The following is a 10,633-nucleotide window of genomic DNA, read 5'->3' on the forward strand; positions in this document are numbered from 1 at the left end:
TGTTTCCACCAAATATTGATTGAGGCCTACGATATACCTGCTTCCACAAAATACTGACTAAGGGGTTTGATAAACCTGCCTCCTCAAAATACTGATTGAGGGGTGCGATATACCTGCTTCCACAAAATAGTGATTGAGGGCTGCAATATATCTGCTTCCACAAAATACTGATGAAGTGGTCTGATATTTTTACCAAATATTGAATGTGGGATGCAATATACCTGCTTCCACAAAATACTGATTGAGGGCAGCGATATACCTGCTTCCACAAAATACTGATTGAGGGCAGTGAGATAACCGCTTCCACAAAATACTGATTAAGGGGTTCGATATACCTGTTTCCACCTAATATTGATTGAGGCCTACGTAGTGTTGAGCGAGCATGTTCGGCCGAACTGCTGTTCAGCTCGAGCATCGCTATGCTCGGCACATCCGAGTGCTCGGCTGAATACTGTGGGTGCTCGAGTACAATTTAATACAATGAAAGTCAATGGGAGACCCGAGCATAAAACCAGGCACCCCCTGCTCTGAAGAAGAGAGAGTGTCTGGTTCGCAAAAAAAAGGTTAGAAATTGATGGAAACCCCATCAAAATGATTTACAAACAGAATTAAGAGGACAGCTGGATGCATCTTGGACTCCTATTATTTACGTCATACAATAGACAACCACACAAAGGCTATATGCCAAAAGCCAGGTATATGCAAGCCATTTATCTGTCTATGAGACAGATGACAGGCTTAGTTAGCATACCTTACAATGGCAGCCTTGTGCACTATGAGACATTCCAAACCAGCTCTCATCTGACTGAGAACCAGTAAACCTCAAAGTTACTTCAGATCTGTTGGATGGCTTGAGTGGACCTGCGCACTTAGATCAATATCATTAGGGAGACAAAAAGTTTTCTGATTGTCCTAACATAATATTCAATAACCTTCCTATACAGTTTTGTCATGTAAAAACTCATATGCATAAACATGCATATGGGAAAGACATGCAACCATTTGCATGGAAAATTTGCGATCTACACTATTCATGAACAGCGCCATCTATTGGCTTCATAGTCTTATGACAAGAGTAATAGTATTGTCATAAGACTATGAAACCAATAGATGGCGCTGTTCATGAGTCATAAACAGCGCCATCTATTGGTTTAATAGTCTTATGACAAGATTATTAGTGTAGCATTTTGCATGGGAAATTCGCAATAAAAATTTGAATATTAGAAATAGAATATTCGCGATCTACACTACTCATGAACAGCCGTCAATTTGACAGTTGGTAAACTGGTGTGCGTCAACGGTGACAATCTGCTGAGCGTACTAAAACAAGACAAAATGACACACGTGCTGTGCATGGCACACGTCCTGAACTTAGTCATGCAGCGATTCGTTGCCAAATACCCTGGGGTCCAGGAAGTCTTGCGGCAGGCCAGGAAAATCTCTGGCCATTTTAGAATATCTTACATGGCCATGGCTCGCCTTGCTGACGTTCAGTGGTGACACGATTTGCCCATCAGAATGCAGCATTTCCAGACCTTGCTGCAAGAGATGCTGCATTTTGCTGTTGTGGGCGCTGGCAGAGGAATTTCCACCCACAACAAAACATGTGCGGGTACCAATCCTACTGCGCCTGCAAGAAGAGGGCGGTTTGAAGATGTGTTGGTCACTTCAGATAAGAGATCATTCTTGCAGCCAACCCACCACAGCCGTCCTCCAGATCCAGCCTTAGGGAACACCTAGACCAACAGGTGTCCGAGTACATTGGGTTAATGGCCGATGTGGATGCTCTGAGAAGCGAGGAACTCCTGGACAACTGTGGCCAGAGCTTGCACAATTTTCCATGGAACTCTTGGCTTGCCCCTCGTCGAGTGTACTGTCCGAAAGGACGTTCAGCACAGCAGGGTGGATCCTGATCGATAAGCGCACTCGCCTAGCTCACGACAGTGTGCACTACCTCACATTTCTAAAAATGAGGCAAGGATCTCGGAGGAATTCAACACCTGTGACGACCATGTGTAATTGAATTTTCTCATGCCAGCCCGCACATATCCGCCACCACATATAACAAAGAATGGTCCTTGTCTTCTGTATATACAATGACATAAAAGGCCTTTTCTGTCAGGTAAATGCCTAATTTTTGGAGCCTGTACTGGCCTACAGTAAAAATTTTATCCAGTGACCGCCTAATTTACCTCCAGCCATGACATCACAAGTTCTTTTCTCTCAGGTGAATGCCTATTTTTGGGGGCCTGTACTGGCCGACAGTAATATTTGTATCCAGTGACCGTCTAATGCACCTCCAGCCACATCATCCCAAGTTGTTTTCTGTCAGGTGAATGCCTCATTTTTGGGGCCTGTACTGGCCTACAGTAAAATTTGTATCTGCTGACTGCTTAATGCACCTCCAGCCACATAATCACAAGTTATTTTCTGTCAGGTGAATGCCTAATTTTGGGGGCCTGTACTGGCCTACAATAAAATTTGTATCCAGTGACCGCCTAATGTACCTCCAGCCACATAATCCCAAGTTATTTTCTGTCAGCTGAATGCCTAATTTTTGGGGCCTGTACTGGCCTACAGTAAAATTTTAAGCAAGTGACCGGCTAATGTACCTACAGCCACAACATCACATGTTCTTATCTGTCAGGTAAAATGCTTAATTTCTGGGGCCTGTACTGGCCTACAGTAAAATTTTAATCCAGTGACCACCTAATGTACCTCCAGCCACATCATCAGAAGTTCTTCTCTGTCAGGTGAATGCCAACTTTTTGGGGCCTTTACTGGCCTACAGTAAAATTTGTATCCAGCCACATAATCACAAGTTCTTTTCTGTCAGATGAATGCCTAATTTTTGGGGCCTGTAATTGCCTACAGTAAAATTTTTATCCAGTGACCGCCTAATTTACCTCCAGCCACGTCATCATAAGTTATTTTCTCTCAGGTGAATGCCTAATTTTTGGGGCCTGTACTCCCATGGCCTAAAATAAAATCTATCTAGGCTCCAGCAGGGCACATTTTTGAGCGTTTCCCTTTAAGATGCATAAAAACGGCCCCTGATTAAAATACATATTTATTGTGGGAATTTTTGCCAACGATCACCCTCTGGTATGTCATTGTCTATGTTGTGGGACTATTTGTGCACCTCTAGTAAGTATTTGGTGGCTGAAAATATGACCTGAAGGTATTTCAGGTTCGCCTGCCATTAAAGAGGACCTTTCACCTGGAAAAACATTGTGAACTAAGTATACAGACATGCAGAGCGGCGCCCAGGGATCTCACTGCACTTACTATTATCCCTGGGCGCCGCTCCGTTCGGCCGTGATGTCCTCCGGTATCTTCGCTCACTTGGTTATAGTAGGCGGAGACTTAAGGGACTTGGTTATAATAGGCGGAGTCTGCCCTTGTTCTGCTGGGTGTCACCTTCTCATAGTCTGTAGTGCTGGCCAATTGCAGCGCAGAGCTCACAGCCTGGGAGTTTTTTTCTCCCAGGCTGTGAGCTCTGCGCTGTGATTAGCCAGCACTACAGCATGGGAGAAGGAGATGCCCAGCAGAACAAGGGCAGCCTCCTCCTACTATAACCAAGTGAGCAAAGATACCGGAGGGCATAACGGGAGAACGGAGAAGCGACCAGGGATAATAGTAAGTGCAGTGAGATCCCTGGGCACCGCTCTCCATGTTTGTATACTTAGTTCACAATGTTTTTCCAGGTGAAAAGTCCTCTTTAAAGTCAATGGGGTCCACCGCAAACACGCGTTTCGCAAACATTTGATCGCCAACGCATGTTCGCGAACGTCCCGGACAATCTTCGTCCATCACTGCTTTTTAGCATACGGCCAAACTTCCAGGTTTCTGCATGCAGTTTTCGAAGCCAAGATCAGGAGTGGATCATAAACAAAGAGAAAGTATAAAGGACAGATTCAACTTCTCCTTTTTGAATTCACTCTTGGTTTTGGCTTCCAAAACTGCATGCAGACACCTCATTGTGTGGCAGTACCCATTGACTGTTTGGTCTTCATTTATCCATTTCATGTTCTCTATTGAAATTTATGGACCATCCATGTAATACATGGACATTCTCCAGTGATAGAGGGCTCACGCAGAGGATATCAATTAATGATAATCATATAACCTAACAGGCTGCATAAAAAAAGGGTTGCTAAAATCAGACATGTCCTCTTACGTTTGAATGTAGTGGTTTCATGCAGTAAGTTCAGCAAAAATGGTTTTAGAGGAACATCAACAAATTTAAACTTTTCACTTCATGATGTTCATTCAAATAATAACAGGTAATGGTTTAATGCCAAATATACCTGACAGTTTAGGATAGTTAAAGGGGATCTCTGGGACTGATTTCAAATGACCACTAGCAACCTGTCCTAGACTGTGAGCAGAACTATTTCAGGTTCATTGAATAAAAACAAAAAAATAGTCACTTCTACCACTCTGGGTTTCTCAGAAATATAGGGTATTCTTTCTCATTACAGAAAGCTCCTAGTATGCATAGTATGTGTGATGAGTATTGTAGGCTAGGCCCCTGTAAGTTTCTGGGAAAGATATTCAAATTAGCTTTCCTAAGCATATCTGATGCCAGCAGATCTCAGGGTACTTTCACACTTGCGTTGCTGGATTCCGGAAGGCAGTTCCGTCAATCTGTATGCAAATGCTAACCCTTTGTAGACGGATCCGGGTGCGTTTGCAATACTGGATCCGTCTCTCTGGTGTCATCCGAAAAAACAGATACAGTATTTATTTATTTTTTACATTTTTAAAGGTCTGCGCATGCACAGACCGGAAGACCAAATCCGTCAATGCGACAATTTTAATGCCGGATCTGGCACTAATACATTCCAATGGAAAAAAAATGCTGGATTCGGCATTCCGGCAAGTGTTCTGGATTTTTGGCCGGAGAGAAAAATGCAGCATGTTGTGGTTTTTTCTCCATCCAAATACCATAAAAGGACTGAACTGAAAACTTCCTGATGCACCCTGAACGGATTTCCATTCAGAATGCATTAGGATAAAACTGATCAGTTTTTTTCCAGTATTGAGCCGCTAGGATGGAACTCAATACTGGAAAACTTTGACATAAGTGTGAAAGTACCCTAAGATGTGCTAATTTTCTATATTTTTCCCAGAAACCCAGAGGAACATTGACTGACTGGCTTACGATACTCTTCATGCATGCTTATTGCCCTCCATAGGAAGAAATGCAAATTTTCTATGCTCACTTCTGTTAAAGGGTAGTTAACAGAGATGAAACAGCTGGGTTTCTGGTATTTTGTTTCAGTGTCCGTTCCATTTTTTTTTGCGGATAGGATGCAGACTCAAAATTCAATGGGTCTGCAAAAAATGCGGACAGTACACCATGTGCTATCCATGTCCCTATGTCCTATTCTTGTCTGTTTTGCATCATCCGTTTTTTTTTGTGGATCACAAAACACATATGATCGTGTGAATGTAGCCTCACATCTACAACTAACTCTTTCAGGACAAAAGTCCTTTATCAGAGGAGCACAAATAAAATCAGCTTTCCTAGTTATGATGTCTTGGGGGGACTTCTGGCTGGGTACTATTTCACCATGTTAATATGTGATAATATTGTGATAATTTGTGATAGTATTGTAGGCTAGGCAATGCTCCCCTTGATTTCTGGGAAACATGTATGTAAATTAGTACGTCTAACAGCTGGCATCAGAAATAATGACTATCTTTTTTGTCAGAAAAGCTAATTTGCATAGCTTTGAGTTTTTGTGAAAATATTTAAATTAGATTTTTGACTAAAAGGATGAGAAAGGTAATTATTTTTTATGCCAACTGATCTTAGACATGCTAATTTTCATAAATTTTTCAAAGAGGAGTGTTGCCTAGCCTACAACAGTCATCAAATATATTAGCTGGCCTACATAATATAAATTGCACCCTGCAAGACCTCTCAACTAGTGTTGTACCGCATTTGCTCGATCGCCATGCTCGAGTCTCCTCCCCCCGTGCGTTTCTTGGCTGCTATGGAGCCAATAAACAAGCAGGTAAGTACTGCCCTCACTGTAAGGCCAGTAGCCTTGTTGGCTACTGGCATTATAGTAATTGGCTGGCGGAAAGCGTTATCGGGTGCTATATAGCACCCCATGATGCATGTTTGGCTCATTCGTAGTCAGGGAGAGCTGAGCATAGGAGGGGACAGAGAGTGTAGGGAGTGTAGTTGAATTTTTTTTTGTCCAAAAATGATTCGGAGACCCAAAAGATCTTGTAAGGACTATTGTGTGTGACAGCAGCAATATATATTTTTAGTTCATCCTGTGCTAAATACTGTGTAATAGGCCACTGAGGTCAGTAAAATTATTTGCGCCACATCTCCTGTGTAATGTACGCACATCCCTAAAATATCAGTGACATCCAGTGTACTTTTTCTGTAGACGGTGTCCGCTGTGGACAGTTAAATTATCCACGCCACATCTCCTGTTTAAAGTGTGCACATCGCTAAAATATCAGTGACATCCAGTGCACTTTTTCCATAGACGGTGCCCACTGCGGACAGTTAAATTATCCACACCACATCTCCTGTTTAAAGTGTGTGCATCCCTAAAATATCAGTGACATTGATTGTACTTTTTCCGTAGACACTGCAAACAGTGACATTACCTGTGGTACCTGTCCTGTATAACGTTTCCACATCACAAATACCTTTGTAAATTTTTGACGCATACCCTTCAAAATCCTATGCTACTGTATGTGTGACATACTTTCAAGCATATATCACATTTAAAATGAAGAAGGCGAGCAGTAAGGGACAGGGAAGTGGCTGTGATGCTGCCAGAGCACAAGAAAAACAATCATCCACGATACCTAGCTTTATGTCCCAGTTTGCAGGGCGGCACAGGACAACGCTTGCAAAGTCAGCCTAGTGCGAGCAGGTGGTCGGTAGTGATGAGCGGCAGGGGTCATATTCGAATTTGTGATATTTCGCGAATATTTTGTAGAATATTCGAATATTCGTTATATTCTACGATTTTTTTACTCGAAAAATCGGCAAGGTAATGATAGTGTAATATGCAAATTTTTGGAATGTGACTTTACGTAATGCAAATTTTTATTGCTAATTTTTAAACTTACACCTATTAGACAGAGAAGATTATAGCACTATATTAGCTAAATTGCTTTATATTCTTATATATTTTTTTCGAATATTCACTATATTGCTATAACTTCGTTTTTTTTCGAATATTCAGAATATTCTAAATATATAGCAATATAGCGAATATTTGAAAAAAACGAATATAGAGCAATTTATCAAATATAGTGCTATAATCTTCTTTGTCTAATAGTTGTAATTTTTTTCTCATCTGAAGTTCAGATTGGAAAAAAATTACAACTATAAAAAAAAAGATTATAGCACTATATTAGCTAAATTGCTCTATATTCGTTTTTTTCCCAATATTCACTATATTGCTATAACTTCATTTTTTTTCGAATATTCGTAATATTCTAAAACAAGAATGTATAGCAATATAGCAAATATTTGAAAAAAAAACAAAAAACAAATATAGAGCAATTTAGCTAATATAGTGCTATAATCTTTTTTTTATAGTTGTAATTTTTTTCCAATCTAAACTTCAGATGAGAAAAAAATTACAACTATTAGACAAAGAAGATTACAGCACTATATTCGCTAAATTGCTCTATATTCGTTTTTTTTCTCTCGAATATTCGCTATATTGCTATATATTCTTGTTTTAGAATTTTACGAATATTCGAAAAAACAAAGTTATAGCAATATAGCGAATATTTGAAAAAATTAACGAATATAGAGCAATTTAGCTAATATTGCTATAATCTTCTTTGTTTAGTAGTTCAAAAATTTGCATTACGAAAATTTGCAAACAACACTACTACTAAAGTCAAATATACTGCAGCCTTCTCATTGGCCCACAAGCTAGAAGCAGGGAGGAATCATGTGTACTGATAAAAAAAAAATTTGAATATTCGAAATTACGAATATATATCACTATATTCAAAATATTCGTGAATTTTCGAAGTACCTATATTTGAGATAAAAATTCGAAATTCTAATATTCGTGATGAACACTAGTGGTCGGTTGGATTGCAGCAGATAATGCTTCCAGTCAGTTAAGCACGACCCTGTCTTCCACCAAGTAGCCAGGAATCTAGTCATCACAATCCTCACCCTGATCCTCCTTCCTCCCACCATGTACAGTCTGGCCAAACAAGTGATCCGACACTCGGATATTCCGAGGACCTCTTTTCATTTCCATTACTTGATATGGCCCTCTTGCCAAGCACGCTTGAAGAGGGACATGAGATCTTGTGCCCTGATTCCCAACCTCTTGAGCATCCACAGTCACAAGAACATTGCGGTGGGGAACGACAATTAGTGTTTAATAAGGTGGATGATGATGAGACAAAGTTGCCAATGAGTCAACTGCAATTACTGTCTCAAGAGGTTGATGAAGAGGATAAGACACAGTTGTCAATCACTGAGGTTGTGGTTAGGTCAACAAATCAGGAGGATGATCAGAGTAAGGAAGCAGAAGAGGAGGTGGTGGACGATGAGATCACTGACCCAACCTGGGAAGGTGGAAAGCTGAGCGAGGACAGCAGTACAAAGGGAGAGAGATCTGCAGCACCGCAACAGGCTGGAAGAGGCAGTGAGGTGCCAAGAGGGAGAAGGCGGGCCACACCAAACAGGTCCCAACTGTTCCATGGTGCACTTCATTGCGGAAATCTTACTTGCCAAGGGGTTGGTGTTCCGCAGTATGGCGCTTTTATGAGTAAAGTGCGGACAACAAAAGAATAGTAGTTTGCAACCTGTGCCATATGAAAATGAGCCAGAGCATGAACACTAGCAACCTCACCACCACCAGCATGATCCACCACATGGGATCCAAGCACCATAATAAGTGGGACGAATTCCTGGGTCCACAATCTGTGTCTACAGGTCACACCACTGCCTTTTCTTCCCCTATGTTATATGCTGGCCAATCCTCGGTCAAAGGCGTAGGCCCGGATGACTCTCGTCCTGCACCTGGACCTTCGCAAGCACCATCAGCGACCACATCCACTTCTGTGATCCCGGTGCAGCGTTCTAATTTCCTTAGCTAAGGCATTTGAACGCAAGCAAAAATACCTAGCCACCAAACCATAGGCCATAGCACTAAATGCGTACCTTTCAAAATAACTGGCCCTGGAAATGTTGCCATTTAGTCTTGTGGAGACTGAGGACTTCCACAGCCTGATGTCGGTGGCCGTCCCGCGTTACGCAGTCCCCAGCCGCAACTATTTTTAAAGGTGTGCCGTGCCCACCTTACACCAACATGTTTCCCGTAACATCACACGTGCTCTGACCACAGGACACATGGACAAGTGCATTTGGCCAAGGATGCTACATTTCCCTGACAGCACACTGGGTGAATGTTGTGGAGGCCGGGAGCGAGTTGTACCCTGGGATGGCACAGGTGTTACTGACTCCAAGGATTGCGGGCCCTACGTCGATCATGGTTTCCGCCAGTACCTACGTTAGTGGCTCCAAACCCCACTTTTCCTCCTCTGCCTCCTGCTCCACTTCCACCTCCGAATTATACACGTGCAGCACCAGTCAGTCATCAGTCGGTAGCTGGAAGCAGTGCAGCACAGTAGTGGGGAAGTGGCAACCGTGTTGAAGCTGACATGCTTGGGGGACAAACAGCACACCGCCGCAGAGCTTTGGTAGGGGATAAGAGATCAGACTGAGCCGTGGCTCTTGACACTCAATTTACAATCAGGCATGGTTGTGTATGATAATGGGCGTAATTGGGTGGCGACTTTGGAGCTTGGCAAGCTTACGCACATCCCATGCCTACCCTAATTTGCCTGAGCTACTGGTGAAGGTGCGCCGCGTGTATGCACATTTCCGCAAGTCATCGACAGCTTCAGCCGGTCTTTCAATGCTGTAGCAGTGCTTGAAATTGCCAGCTCACCGGTTGTTGTGCGACACGAGCACGTGCTGGAACTCCACGTTCCACATATTGGCCGTGCTTTGTGAGCAGCAGATGGCAGTAGTGGAATACCAGCTGCAACATGGTGGTCGCCTTTCCAGTGAGCTTCCGCTATTCACAAGCAAGGAGTGGGCATGGATGTCTGACCTCTGTGAGGTTTTAAGAAATTTTGAGGAATCAACACAGATGGTGAGCGGCGATAACGCTATTATCAGCGTAACCATCCCACTTCTGTGTCTACTCAAATGCTCGCTGCTCACAATTAAGGATGACGCTTTGCATGTGGAAGAGATGGAAATGGGGTAAGACATTACACAGGGTGATAGCCAGACCACTCTCAGTTCGTCTTCTCAGCACAAATTGGACAATGAAGAGGAGGAGCAGGAGACTGTTGCTTCTGCTACAGAGGGTAGTACCCATAGAAGTTTATTTCCACCTGTTCTGTGTGGGTGGGCAGTAGAGGAGGAAGAGGATTAGGAGAGTGATCCTCCTGATGATGACAGTGAAGTCTTGCCTGTTGGTACTCTGGCACACATGGCTGACTTCATCTTATGTTGCTTTTCCCACGACCCGTGCATTATACTCATTTTAGACAACACGTATTACTGGTTGTTCACCCTTCTCGACCCTCGCTACAAAGAGAA

This window comes from Bufo gargarizans, chromosome 5, assembly GCF_014858855.1.
Source record: "Bufo gargarizans isolate SCDJY-AF-19 chromosome 5, ASM1485885v1, whole genome shotgun sequence".
NCBI lineage: Eukaryota > Metazoa > Chordata > Amphibia > Anura > Bufonidae > Bufo > Bufo gargarizans.